The sequence below is a fragment of the Lolium perenne genome, chromosome 3 (assembly GCF_019359855.2).
Source record: "Lolium perenne isolate Kyuss_39 chromosome 3, Kyuss_2.0, whole genome shotgun sequence".
Classification (NCBI taxonomy): domain Eukaryota; kingdom Viridiplantae; phylum Streptophyta; class Magnoliopsida; order Poales; family Poaceae; genus Lolium; species Lolium perenne.
The window spans coordinates 308917706-308932616 of record NC_067246.2 but is presented as its reverse complement, the minus strand read 5'-3'; positions in this window follow the sequence as shown (position 1 = coordinate 308932616).

The following is a 14911-nucleotide window of genomic DNA, read 5'->3' as shown; positions in this document are numbered from 1 at the left end:
CAAATACTATGGTCAGAAACCATAGTTGCAGTATACACCGCAGTATACTTTGCAGAAGGGCCCCCTTTCCCCGGCCGCCGTTCCGTGAACGGGTGCTTGACGACACAACGACGCCGATCTGCCTCTCCGGCGCAGAACCACGGCAGTCCCTCGCCGTCCAGTGAACGAGTCCTTGATGCAAAGACCGTGCCGGCCTGCCCAGCATTATGCCGGGCCGTGTTGCCGCGCTTCAGGCCGTGCCCGCGCCCTGCACTGTTCGCCTTTTGCCCGGTGAACCAATAGACTGATCGTTGGAATAAGGAAACCGATGACGGCCGATCGCAAGATTAAATTGCGATCGGCCGTCATCGGCTTCCTTATTCCAACGATTGGTCTATTCGTTCACCGGGCAAAAAGGCGAAGAGTGCAGGGCGCGTGAGACACGGCCTGAAACGCGGCAACAGGGGTCGGCATGATGCTAGGGAGGCTAGCACCGTCTTTGCATTAAGGACTCGTTCACGTACTGGACGGCGAGAGAAGAAAAGTGGTGATGCGCCGGAGAGGCAGGTCGGCGTTGTTGTCTCGTCAAAGACTCGTTCACGGAACGGCGGCCGGGGAAAGGGGGGCCCGTCTACAAAGTATATTGCGGCGTATAGGTGACCAAACATTCTAATCATCGGCACTAAAATGGAAGAAAGAGCCAAGTGGTATCTCAACTAGATATCATATGCCTCATACTTTGTTGGTCGAAAGAAATATTAACATTCCGGGATGGGGTCAGTGAGGCCAGGTAGGATGCACAAGAGATTGATATTTGTGCCATCGCACCAGGCTCACTGGCCCCACCCCAGAGTGTACAAGTGACCAAACAATTTAATCATCGGCACTAAATGGAAGAAAGGCCAATGCAATTAAGAAGTAGCTAGTATGAACTAAATGGAATGCCTCATACTTTGTTGGGCGAAACAAATATTAACATCCAGGGATGGAGTAAGCGAGGCCAGGTAGGATGCACAAAATATTGATACTTGTGCCATCATACCAGGCTCACTTGCTCCACCCCCGAGTGTACGAGTGATCGACCAACCATCTAATCATCGGCAAGTACAAAAACACCAACAAACCAGCAACCATGGTGACATAAGTCAAGATGCTCAAACACACATAGAATGCATGGAGAAGATGCTCCAAAGGGATTATTCATCACTTGGTATATAGACCAAGTGATGCTGGCAAAAGAGAGGCCAATCAAGAACCAGTAAATCCAGTAAGTGATAGATATGCCTAAACAAGCAACAACACAGCTAACCAGATGAGACAAGTCTTGGTAGCCAACTGAATCACCTAGCACCACCTAGCCTTTTAAAACCATCAGAAACAGTCCTTTTTCTTCAAAGGATACCACAGTGGCATTCATTTACATGATCCCCTACTGTGGATATCTCTATTTTCATCAAAGCCAACAAGAAATAGAAATTTATCATTACTCAGTTGAGTTCAAAACAAAGCTGGGGTACCATAAGGGATTATTTATCACTTGGTAGTAACCAAGTGATGCTGGCAAGAGAGAGGCCAAGCCTGAGCTAGTCAATCCAGTAGAGATGGATATGCATAAGTAAGCAAGAACACATAGCCTATCCAAGTTAACCAGATAAAACCAACCTTGACAGCCAACTTAATAACCTAGCATCACATAGTCTTTTAAACCATCAGAAACTTCCCATTTTCTTCAAAGGATACCACAGTGGCATTCATTTACATGATTCCCTAATGTGAATATCTCTATTTTAGTATCTGTTCTTATCCAAGTTTTTGCCTCAGCCTTTGCATCATTGGCTAAGCCAAGACATCAAGCATCTGGCCAGGGAGCTTCTTTCTTTTTAGGGAACTATATGAACTATATGCACATGATCCAGTAAGCATAGTAGCATACCATAATCTCACAACAATCCATCAAGTAAATGTTCACAAGGATACCACAGTAGCATAGTAGCATACCATAAGCTCACAAGAATCCATCATTTTCTTCACAAGGATACCACAGTAGCATACCATAGTAGCATTTAATGCATTTAAATGAACCAGTAGCATCAAAACCAACCAAATGTCCAACTAGCAAGCAATACCAAGTGAGCAAGTCTTCATTACCTTGTACAGGTTCAGACATGGATTTATTTCCAACAAAGGATGGAAATCAAATTAACATCATTGAATTAAATTGAATCATTACCATCACATGGTTCATCAATAAAAATTAGGGGCAATGCATCCAGAGCAACAGCAGCAATGCATCCAGAGCAACAGCAGCAATGCATCCAGAACCACTACTGAGGTACACATCAACCATGAGCAATGAGCCAGTAAGTAAATCACTAGCACATGATGATCATTTGACCATTTAGAGCATGGACACACAAGCAATAGCAACAGTATAGTTCACCAGGAATGGTGAGAAGCTGCAAGAGCATGCATCTAGCTGCAGCAACAATGACAACAAGCTAGGATAGATAGATCAACAAAGACAGCAAGTACATCAACAAGAATGGCACAACCAGAGCATGCATCTAGCTGCAGCAACAATGACATCAAGCTAGGATAGATAGATAGATTGCATCCAGTAGCACATCAACAGCAACAGCAGCTAGCACAGCAACAACAACATCAGCACAACCAGAGCAGCACACAAGCATTTCGTCAAGCACTTTGTGCTCGCGCGGGAGAGGAAGAGGGAGGGGAGGGGAGGGGAGGGGAGGGAGAGAGTTCACCGACGACAGGGGTGGAGGAGGAGGTTGACGACGACGGCAGCGGTGGAGGAGGAGGAGGACGCGGCGGCTCCTCCACCTTCACGCGACGGCGGCCCCTCCTCACGGCGGCCCCTCCTCGCCGTAGCGGCAGCTTGTGCTGCAGGTGGCGGGGATGGGAGGACCGTGGCGGGATGCGGCCCTCGCGGAGGAAGGCGGCGGCGACGGCGATGGCGACGACCATGGCGGCGCGCGGCGGATCGGAGGAGAGGGGAGAGGGGAGAGGGGAGAGGGGAGGGGAGAGGTGAACAGGCGTGGGGGAGGGGCACGGGCGATGATATAAGTTCTCTTAGTTCTGTGGCGCACCCGAGCAAGTGCGCCACAGAATCAACTACTTCTGTGGCGCACCGAAGCACGTGCGCCACAGAAAGAGTTATTTCTGTGGCGCAGCAGGCCATGTGCGCCACAGAAATACCTACACTAATAATTGGTGGATGCAGGATGTGGGCCCCATACAATTTCTGTGGCGCAATGTTCAGCAGTGCGCCACAAAATTAAGCTATTTCTGTGGCGCACCTAGCATGGTGCGCCACAAAATAAGTTTCTGTGGCGCATTCAAAATGGTGCGCCACAGAACTAAGCTTTGCCTATAAGGGTTTTCCTACTAGTGTGTCGGGCCACGTCGTGTGGGGCCGCGTCGCGTGGGGCTGGTAGAAAGTGACCACGTGGGACATGACGAGACCGCGTTTGGTTGTACGTGAGCAGGACCTGGGTTCTGTCTCTCTCGGCCCAAATTGGCATCCCTTTTTAAGAGCACTTTTTCCCCTCTCTCTGTTCTCTCTCTTTTCACCAAATTAGTATCAAATCTAGAGAATCTTCTATTTCTGCCTTTCTTCAATGATTGTTGCCTTTTGGCCCTCGTTTTTTGCCCAATATGGTAACAAATCTAGTAGCAAATATATAAGCTAGTATAGGATAAATTCACAGCAGCATAATAAATCACGAAAACTAAGTATAATACATAAACTGCATACAACAGCCAAAAGCAGCCAATAACGATGTTAATGTTCACGACAATCTAAGCTAAAAATAATACAAGATGCAATGTATGGGCAACATGAAGATTAGGATACCCCAGGATGAACAAATATGTTCTTCATTCAGCATATATTTCTTCGTCACTCCATTCCTCTATCTGAAGGAAATATTCATTGAACTCCTTCCGTCTGCAGTGTGCAGTCAATACATCCTCCAAACGGTATGACCTTTGTTCATTTCTCAGACCGTAGTTTCCTAATCTATCCACGTGTAGGGGCCACTCATCCCAGTCCTTTATATCATCAAAGTACTCTCTGATTAACCCAAATCCGCGTAGTAGATGCAGCCAGGTCGAAGTGTCGGGCGCACTCTGGTGTCGACGGAGATATACCGGATAAAAGGGACGAAGAAGGCACGCCTGCCAATGTTACTGACGGCATGGAGAGAGCGGCTCTCAGTGTCCACACGGTACACCAATGGTTGACCTTCCTCCAAATGCATGTTGTCCAACAACACAAGCAGCAGATCACTATCCGACTTCACAAGGTAGAACTTGTCATTTCCAAGTTCTGGAAATGAAAATAGTGTCTCCATGTTGACAGTGCTCGCGCGCTGATCTAACTGGACATTGTTGGTGCACACTAATTTTCCGAACTCAAAATTGTCCATATCTATTGCATACAATTCACTATTGAACGGGGTAATGCAACACAGAGCATGGTGCTTGATCGAAAATCTTCCTTCTCCCCAATCTTCATCTATACCCTTAGTTGGAGTGCACTCATCGACCAAAGCAATTTCCGTTGGGTAATCTATGGAAACGAAGACCATAGTCGGGGACTTCATTACAGCGACTGACTCCAGAAAAACAGATGGCATCTGCGCCTCAAACATAGTGTTCAATATCTTTGTGAGTGGGTTCAGAAGCCGAATCTTGTGCGGCTGGTTCTTCTGGGCAAGCACGATTACGCCACGGCAAAAGCTGACGAAGTAGTATCTAAAATATATTGATGAAGATAACATTCAGCACTAAGATGTTTACAATTGAAAATAAAAATAGATTAACTCTATAGATCTGGAGGAATTTGAACGTTGCATGAACTTTCGTTAGATCGATGGTGACGTAGCGGGATGTGTGATGTCGACGCACACTTCTATTCCTGTAGACAGTGTTGGGCCTCCAAGAGCAGAGGTTTGTAGAACAGCAACAAGTTTCTCTTAAGTGGATCACCCAAGGTTTATCGAACTCAGGGAGGAAGAGGTCAAAGATATCCCTCTCAAGCAACCCTGCAATCACGATACAAGAAGTCTCTTGTGTCCCCAACACACCTAATACACTTGTCAGATGTATAGGTGCACTAGTTCGGCGAAGAGATAGTGAAATACAAGTAGTATGGATGTATATGAGTGGTAATAGCAATCTGAATAAAATATGGTAGCGAGTAAACATGCAACAGAACAGTAAATAAACGGAGTTTCAGTGCTTGGAAACAAGGCCTAGGGATCATACTTTCACTAGTGGACACTCTCAACATTGATCACATAATAAAACCACTCTACACTCTCTTGTTGGATGACAAACACCATTAATTGTGTAGGGCTACAAGAGCACCTCAATGCCGGAGTTAACAAGCTCCACAACATTTGATGTTCATTTTTAAATAACCTTAGAGTGCATGATAGATCATTGCAATTATACCAAGTACTAACATAGCATGCACACCGTCACCGACAGACTATGAAAGGAGGAATAGATCACATCAATATTATCATAGTAATAGTTAACTCCATAATCTACAAGAGATTACAATCATAACCTACGCCAAGTACTACATGATGCACACACTGTCACCATTACATCATGAAGGGGGAATAGAGTACTTTAATAACATCACCAGAGTAACTAGATCACAAAGAGAGAGATGAACCACATAGCTACGGTAGAGCCCTCAGCCTCGGGGGAGAATTACTCCCTCCTCATCATGGAGACAGCGATGGCGGTGAAGATGGCGGTGGAGATGCCTTCCGGGGGCACTTCCCCGTCCCGGCAGGGTGCCGGAACAGAGACTTCTGTCCCCCAAATTGGAGTTTCGCGATGGCGGCGGCTCTGGAAGGTTTTCTGGTGTTTCGTCAATCCGTGTCGAAGATTTAGGTCAGATCGGCTTAAATAGGCGAAGAGGCGGAGTCGGAGGGGCCACGAGGCCTCCTCACACTAGGGGGCGCCCCCCTGGGCCGCGCCGCCCACACGTGTGGGGCCCCCAGGGCTCCCCTCTGGTCCTCCTTTGACTTTCTGGAAGGTTCCGGGAAAAATAAGATGTTGGGCATTGATTTCGTCCGATTCCGAGAATATTTCCTTTGTAGGATTTGTGAAACCAAAAACAGCAGAAAACAGCAACTGGCCCTTCGGCATCTCGTCAATAGGTTAGTTCCAGAAAATGCATAATAATGACATAAAGTGTGAATAAAACATGTAGGTATTGTCATAAAACTAGCATGGAACATAAGAAATTATAGATACGTTTGAGACGTATCAAGCATCCCCAAGCTTAGTTCCTACTCGCCCTCGAGTAGGTAAACGATAACAAGGATAATTTCTTAAGTGACATGCTATCATAATCTTGATCATACTATTGTAAAGCATATGAGATGAATGAAGTGATTCAAAGCAATGGTAAAGACAATGAGTAAACAACTTAACCATATAACAAAGACTTTTCATGAATAGTACTTTCAAGACAAGCATCAATAAGTCTTGCATAAGAGTTAACTCATAAAGCAATAGATTCAAAGTAGAAGGCATTGAAGCAACACAAAGGATGATTAAGTTTCATCAATTGCTTTCAACTTGTAACATGTATATCTCCTGGATAGTTGTCAACATAAAGCAATATAACAAGTGCAATAGGTAAACATGTAAGAATCAATGCACACAGTTGACACAAGTGTTTGCTTCTAAGATAGAAAGAAGTGGGTAAACTGACTCAACATAAAGTAAAAGAAAGGCCCTTCGCAGAGGGAAGCATGGATTACTATTTTTGTGCTAGAGCTTTTATTTTAAAAACATAGAAACAATTTTGTCAACGGTAGTAATAAAGCATATGCGTTATGTATAAGATATCCTATAAGTTGCAAGCCTCATGCATAGATTACCAATAGTGCTCGCACCTTGTCCTAATTAGCTTGGATTAACATGGATTATCATTGCATACATATGTTTCAACCAAGTGTCACAAAGGGGTACCTCTATGCCGCCTGTACAGAGGTCTAAGGAGAAAGTTCGCATTGGATTTCTCGCTTTTGATTATTCTCAACTTAGACATCCATACCAGGACAACATAGACAACAGATAATGGACTCCTCTTTAATGCATAAACATTTAACAACAGATAAAATTCTCATAAGAGATTGAGGATTTGTGTCCAAACTGAAACTTCCACCATGATTTATGGCTTTAGTTAGCGGCCCAATGTTCTTCTCTAACAATATGCATACTCAAACCATTTGATCATGAAAATCACCCTTACTTCAGACAAGACGAACATGCATAGCAACTCACATGATATTCAACAAAGGTAAAAGTTGATGGCGTCCCCAGAAACATGGTTACCGCTCAACAAGCAACTTATTAAGAAATAAAACATATAGCAACATATTCTTCACCACAATAGTTTTTAAGGCTATTTTCCCATGAGCTATGTATTGTAAAGGCAAAGAATAGAAGTTTAAAGGTAGCACTCAAGTAATGTACTTTGGAATGGCAGAGAAATACCATGTGGTAGGTAGGTATATATGGTGGACACAAATGGCATAGTTTTTGGCTCAAGGATTTGGATGCACGAGAAGAATTCCCTCTCAATACAAGACTAGGCTAGCAAGGTTGTTTGAAACAAACTCAAGTATAAAACGGTGCAGCAAGACTCACATATGAACATATTATAAGCATTATAAGACTTTACATCGTCTCCTTGTTGTTCAAACACCTTAACCAGAAAATATCTAGACTCTAGAGACCAATCATGCAAACCAAAATTTAACAAGCTCTATGTAGTTCTTCATTAATAGGTGCAAAGTACATGATGCAAGAGCTTAAACATGATCTATATGAGCACAACAATCGCCAAGTATCAAATTATTCAAGACATTATACCATTTACCACATGCAGCATTTTCTGTTTCCAACCATATAACAATGAACGAAGCAGTTTCAACCTTCGCCATGAACATTAAGAGTAAAGCTAAGAACACATGTGTTCATACGCAACAGCGGAGCGTGTCTCTCTCCCACACAAATAATGCTAGGATCCGATTTTATTCAAACAAAAACAAAAATAAAAGCAAACAGACGCTCCAAGTAAAGTACATAAGATGTGACTGAATAAAAATATAGTTTCACTAGAGGTGACCTGATAAGTTATCGATGAAGAAGGGGATGCCTTGGGCATCCCCAAGCTTAGACGCTTGAGTCTTCTTGAAATATGCAGGGATGAACCACGGGGGCATCCCCAAGCTTAGACTTTTCACTCTTCTTGATCATAGTATATCATCCTCCTCTCTTGACCCTTGAAAACTTCCTCCACACCAAACTCGAAACAAACTCATTAGAGGGTTAGTGCATAATCAAAAATTCACATGTTTAGAGGTAACACAATCATTCTTAACACTTCTGGACATTGCCCAAAGCTACTGGAAGTTAATGGAACAAAGAAATCCATCCAACACAGCAAAAGAGGTAATGCGAAATAAAAGGCAGAATCTGTCAAAATAGAACAGTCCGTAAAGACGAATTTTTTAGAGGCACTGGACTTGCTCAGATGAAAATTCTCAAATTGAATGAAAGTTGCGTACATATCTGAGGATCACGCACGTAAATTGGTAGATTTGTCTGAGTTACCTACAGAGAATCCTGCCCGAATTCGTGACAGATAGAAATCTGTTTCTGCGCAGTAATCCAAATCTAGTATCAACCCTACTATCAAAGACTTCACTTGGCACAACAATGCAATAAAATAAAGATAAGTAGAGGTTGCTACAGTAGTAACAACTTCCAAGATGCAACAAAACAGTAGCAAAATAAAACATGGGTTATCTCCCAAGAAGTGCTTTCTTTATAGCCATTAAGATGGGCTCAGTAATTTTAATGATGCTCACATAAGGATGAGAGTTGAAGTAAAAGAGAGCATCAAGAAGCAAATGCAAAACACATTTAAGCCTAACCCACTTCCTATGAAAAGGAATCTTGTACACAAATAAATTCATGAAGAACAAAGTGAGAAGCATAGGAAGATAAAACAAGTGTAACTTCAAGATTTTCAGCAAAAAGAGAGGTGTTTTAGTAACACGAAAATTTCTACAACCATATTTTCCTCTCTCATAAAGATTGTCAGTAGCATCATGAACAAACTCAACAATATAATTATCAAATGAAACATTCTCATCATGAGCTATATGCATAAAATTATTACTCTCCACATAAGCATAATCGATTTTATTAGTTGTAGTGGGAGCAAATTCAACAAAGTAGCTATCATTATTATTCTCATAAAGTGTAGGAGGCATAGTATAATCATAATAAAATTTACTCTCCATAGTAGGAGGAACCAAAAGACCACTATCATTATAATCATCATAAATAGGAGGCAAAGTATCATCAAAGAAAATTTTCTCCTCAATGCTTGGGGGACTAAAAATATCATGCTCATCAAAACCAGCTTCCCCAAGCTTAGAATTTTCCATATCATTAGCAACAGTGGTGTTCAAAGCGTTCATACTAATATCCTTGCTACTAGCATGCAAATAAGATTCCATAGGTTTTTTAATTTTCGCAGCAAACAATTCTAACTCAGGAAAAAGATTAAAAAGCTCACAATTGCTTTCCATTATGCCTAACTAGTGTAAACAAGAAACAAAAAGATGCAATTGCAGGATCTAAAAGAAATAGCTTCGGGCACTTACAACGGCACCAGAAAATAACTTAGTTACCTGGGACCGGAGTGTGAGTGCCTTTTACCTTTCCTCCCCGGCAACGGCGCCAGAAAAGTGCTTGATGTCAACGCACACTTCTATTCCTGTAGACAGTGTTGGGCCTCCAAGAGCAGAGGTTTGTAGAACAGCAGCAAGTTTCCCTTAAGTGGATCACCTAAGGTTTATCGAACTCAGGGAGGAAGAGGTCAAAGATATCCCTCTCAAGCAACCCTGCAATCACGATACAAGAAGTCTCTTGTGTCCCCAACACACCTAATACACTTGTCAGATGTATAGGTGCACTAGTTCGGCGAAGAGATAGTGAAATACAAGTAGTATGGATGTATATGAGTGGTAATAGCAATCTGAATAAAATATGGCAGCGAGTAAACATGCAACAGAACAGTAAATAAACGGAGTTTCAGTGCTTGGAAACAAGGCCTAGGGATCATACTTTCACTAGTGGACACTCTCAACATTGATCACATAATAAAACCACTCTACACTCTCTTGTTGGATGACAAACACCATTAATTGTGTAGGGCTACAAGAGCACCTCAATGCCGGAGTTAACAAGCTCCACAACATTCGATGTTCATATTTAAATAACCTTTGAGTGCATGATAGATCATTGCAATTATACCAAGTACTAACATAGCATGCACACCGTCACCGACAGACTATGAAAGGAGGAATAGATCACATCAATATTATCATAGTAATAGTTAAATCCATAATCTACAAGAGGTTACAATCATAACCTACGCCAAGTACTACATGATGCACACACTGTCACCAATACATCATGAAGGAGGAATAGAGTACTTTAATAACATCACCAGAGTAACTAGATCACAAAGAGAGAGATGAACCACATAGCTACGGTAGAGCCCTCAGCCCCAGGGGAGAATTACTCCCTCCTCATCATGGAGACAGCGATGGCGGTGAAGATGGCGGTGGAGATGCCTTCCGGGGGCACTTCCCCGTCCCGACAGGGTGCCGGAACAGAGACTTCTGTCCCCGAAATTGGAGTTTTGCGATGGCGGCGGCTCTGGAAGGTTTTCTGGTGTTTCGTCAATCCGTGTCGAAGATTTAGGTCAGGACGGCTTAAATAGGCGAAGAGGCGGAGTCGTAGGGGCCACGGGGCCTCCTCACACTAGGGGGCGCGTCCCCCCTGGGCCGCGCCGCCCACACGTGTGGGGCCCCCAAGGCTCCCCTCTGGTCCTCCTTTGACTTTCTGGAAGGTTCCGGGAAAATAAGATGTTGGGCATTGATTTCGTCCGATTCCGAGAATATTTCCTTTGTAGGATTTCTGAAACCAAAAACAGCAGAAAACAGCAACTGGCCCTTCGGCATCTCGTCAATAGGTTAGTTCCGGAAAATGCATAATAATGACATAAAGTGTGAACAAAACATGTAGGTATTGTCATAAAACTAGCATGGAACATAAGAAATTATAGATACGTTTGAGACGTATCAATGTGCGGAGGTGGAGGAAGGTGAACTCAGCGGCGCGTGGAAGGGCGTGTTCTACCATGATCCATTCGTGCAAGTGCACGTCGGGCTCAGGTAAACCTGAGCGCCAATTTCTAGAAACTTGCCTTGATGTGGGCATAACCCTTCGGGTACTCGACATTGCTATACCCGGTGCAGGCTATGAAGCTGGACCAGCCCAAGGACTCAAGAGCTGGACCCACAAGGAAAATCAACTTGAATTACAAGAAAGAAGACTCCAATACGAATCCTACTAGGACTCTTGTAAACCCTGGCTTGGCTGATATATAAAGCCAGACAGGGGCACCCCTTAGGACACACATATTCAGAAACACAAATCATAGAGGCGGCACGCCTAGACGACGCAACCCGCAGATTAGAACTAGTCTAGATACAACAACTCCGCCTATGGCGGCCCCCTGTACACATATATTCATATAGTGGATTGCTTGCAGGACGTAGCGATCCTCCACCGCGGGGACGTGAACCTGGGTACGTCGTGTACCGCCTCGCTCCCGAAACCTCCGTCGTCGCCTTTCTCTAAAACTCAAGCCCCTCATGGTGGGCATTGCCGAGGAACCGCCTCGTCATGCCTCAAAGCAGAGTAGGTGTCCACGTACTCCTCGTTCGGTAGTAAGCAGTCGTCGATCTTGTGAAGTGGTCTGTCATCCGTGAGAGAGGCCTAGTTCACAGAGGCGCCGCGCTTGGATGTGCCGCCCTCGGAGGCGACGGGCTCGGCGGCGACGGCCTCGGATGCGACGCGGTCGGCGGCAACGGGCTCGGATGCGACGGGCTCGGAGGTGATGGACTCGGAGGCGATGGGCTCGGAGGCGACGAGCTCGGGGGCGACGGCCGCCGGTGCATTCTTCTTCTCTATCGCAGGCAGGGAGCGCGCGTAGGGCGGTTGGGTTTTTTCCTTCGATTTGGAGAATATGATGGGATGTGAGAGGCATGGTTGCGTGCGTGAGGGAGAGAGGGGCTCTGTACAGGAAAGGTGACGGTTGGTCTCGGCAGTTCCAAAAAACTAGACGTTTGGTCTCAACACAAGCACCGCCTAACCGATGCGCACCGCGACACGCGTCTGTGGTACTGCACGTATGCACCGTTATGTGTACTCAGTTCTACCCTCGAGTCTTACACTGGAAAAATATCTATACTCAGTTTTCCCCTCGAGTACTAATACTGGCTAGTGCATTATACTCAGTTTTACACTCAAGTAGCTGGTCAACAGAGAGTCAACAAATGAGATTAAGTTATCTAATTGAGTCATTTCATGCGCAAAAAATTCCAAAAAAGATAAAACCATTGTGGCACTTACTCATGGAGTTTTCTTACGCGACCTGCCACGTTGGGAACCATAACAATCATAGATAAATCAAGTTTTACCACAAATTATCACTTCTCAAATCACCTAGTCGCTATGAAGGTGCATGGCTTTCCACAATAAGCCCTTCCCAAAACAGCTTTCCCCAAAACATACTTTGTCTGAATGAGGCCACAATTTTCACACTCATGTATATTTGTATTGCAAATAGTTTGAGGTAGGCCGAAATGGGTTTCATTGTACAAAACACGCATTTTCCATTTTTTAAATCTCATATTTGAATCCCTTAGTATATTTACTACTCACGTGCCCTTGTTTTCTTGATACTACTCAGTTTTGCCCTCTCCCTTCACAAATTCTCACAGACGCCCAACCTTGCCCTGATTGGTCTAGCCCTTGTCACGCGGATCGTGCCCGTCGACCGTTGATCGTATGATCTAACGGGCAGGATAATCCCCCTCTTTCTCTGATCGGGGACACCACCCTCTCTCTCTGTCGGCGGCTAGCTTCCACCCTCTATATATGCTAAATACCCAGTTTGCCACCGGATTTAGCAAGTTTGGTTTTCTGTATTATTTTTCACGCGCTAAAAATTATAAACTCTTTTAGGCATTACTTTTCATGCAAAAAATGATAAACCATCACCGATTTCTTGTAGCCATTACTTTTCACGCAAAAAATGATAAACCATCACAGATTTGTTGTAGCCATTACTTTTCACGCAAAAAAATGATAAACCATCACCGATTTCTTGTACTCCCTCCATACCGGTTTATAGGCCTATTACGTGTTTAAGAAAAACTTTGATCATTAATTTAGTCAACCCAATATAATTTATATGCCTAAAAAATTATACTATTGGATTCATATGCAAAAAAAGTTTCTAACGATATAACGTTTGTGTATTTGTTGACCAAATTAATGGTCAAAGTTCTTGTCAAATCACGAAATGTGCTTATAAACCGGTATGGAGGGAGTAGCCATTACTTTTCACGCAAAAAATGATATACCATCACCGATTTCTTGTAGCCATTACTTTTCACGCAAAAAATGATAAACCATCACTGATTTCTTGTAGCCATTACTTTTCACGCGAAAAATGATAAACGAAACAATTTATCTATCTCTGTATTTAAAGTTTGGGAGGATTCACCATCTACTTATGTTAACTTTCGAGGTTTTAACCTGAAAATTAACTGGGTATTATAAAGGGAAATAAAAGTTCAAAAAATATAAAAACGAAACAATCTACCTATCTTTGTATAGAAGATCATCTCTATTAAACTTGAGGTCATTTAGAGAAGGTCGAAAAAACCTAACTTGTTACAAAAGCTGGTTTCACTGAGACCAAACGACATGCGCTTAAGCAAAGTGATTGTTTCGAACATCTCCAAATGACCCCAAATTTGGCATACATGATGCCATACGTATAACAACAAGGAATATCTAAAAAGTGTCAAAAACTTTTTCCAAACCCTATAGCTCTATCAAAAAGAACCTCACCATGATGCTAGTAAAATTTTAAGTTACAAACTTTCGTATTTTACATAACCTTCAACAGGAAACTTGTTTCAAATTCATTTTAGCGTACAAGAAACAAATCCCACCTTGATTCGAGCACCACAACCTCCAAACGATGTCGATGCCGATATCGGCATGGTCAGAACGGCTATGCTCGCTGCCACTGCTAGGCCACCGTCGGGATGCACCCTCAATCCCGTGCCCTCATTCGATCACTGACACACCAGGGATACCGCCGAGGCCAATGCCGAACGTACATGCTGATGCCAATGCCGAACATGCACGCCGCTATGGGCACGGCCACGCCGCCCCGCTATGCTGGACGCCACAGGCCACCGCGAGGTCTTTCCCTTCGCCACCACACTCCCCTAGCACCCATCTATACACGCTAGAAAGGAGAAACACTAGTTTTCTCTACATTGCTCGCGTTCGTGTCCGACACCGTCAGTCAAAGTGTTGAGGCAGTCGTCGATGTCCTCGACCATTTCTTCTCTTCTTTGCATGGTTAAACGGGTCTAGTTCATATCTATCTAATGCGTCTGGTCTCGCCTCATGCAGTTCTTTGTGGACGTCGATCTCATCTCGGCACCCCGCAGGCCACCTCCTCCGTGCCATCGTTGTAGAGCTCAGTTTAAAAATCTAATCCTACCCGTGTATTTGCCCCTTGTATCAACGTCATGGACCCACTTGTCATTCGATATATCAAAGCCCCACTCGTCTGCGTTTTGGTCAGGAATACGACGATGCTTACGGTCAAACAAAGATGGATGGTCTGACGTGTCTTTGCAGGCTCTACGTGGCCCCACTAGTCAGCAGATAACGGTCAAAGTTGTTGACCCATCGGCCAACTGGC